Source organism: Phalaenopsis equestris, unplaced genomic scaffold, assembly GCF_001263595.1.
Source record: "Phalaenopsis equestris unplaced genomic scaffold, ASM126359v1 Scaffold000536, whole genome shotgun sequence".
Lineage (NCBI taxonomy): Eukaryota > Viridiplantae > Streptophyta > Magnoliopsida > Asparagales > Orchidaceae > Phalaenopsis > Phalaenopsis equestris.
In genome coordinates, this window is record NW_018164976.1 from 471188 (window position 1) to 472097 (window position 910).

Genomic DNA, 910 nt, shown 5'->3' on the forward strand with positions numbered 1-910 from the left:
TTTGCCTCATGATCTCATTTATTGAGAGTGAGCATTGAGCTTAGACTCATCATATAGCTCAACTTTTCTTCCATTCAATTTTTGTGTTGGCCTCGCATTATTCTTGAACTCAGTCGCAAGGGAATACTTAATCAAGGCAACTTGTTCTTTGGAGACTTTCCTCACCTGAAAATATCATAGATGTATACATAATTATTCCATTTTAGTTTAATATCAACGCATCTTAAATAAAAAATACCACAAAACTCTTATGTAATTACATATATAACCTCTAAACATTCATATTTACATTAAAAAAACTCAAATATTTAACATCACATCAAAAATATCATTATTAATAACTCCTTATTCTTAAACGTGAAATGTATCTCTTCATGCATAAGTTTATAACATCAAACTGTTATAAACATAAATATCAAACTTTAGGTGTTGAATGTATAAATGCATAAGAATTGTGTGCTATATACACAAATTTTTCGTATAAAAATCCTAATAAACATAAATACATAAGAGGATTAATTACTATAATTTCGATTAAATTAAATTAATATGAACATGCATCATGATTACCTTGCCAAGAATATACCAAGTGACATTCTCGCTACAAGGAGGAGTTGTGAGTGAGCCAACGTATTTGAAGTATCTTCGACTATGGCGTTTTAAGGATTTTGTTCGGACTCGACCAACTGACACTTGGGTCTCTTCATCCGCGGAGCAGCGTTCCTCAGCTAGTTGAGCCACTGCTTCCTTCAACTATACTCATTAACATGTTAAGTAAATTACAGTTCTCAACACATGCTAGCAGACACGCACACTCTCTCTTGTTGGAAAAAAATAAAATAAAATATTTTATGAGAAATGTTTCATATCACATTAAAAATACCACTATTTTAACATTTAGAAAGTGAAA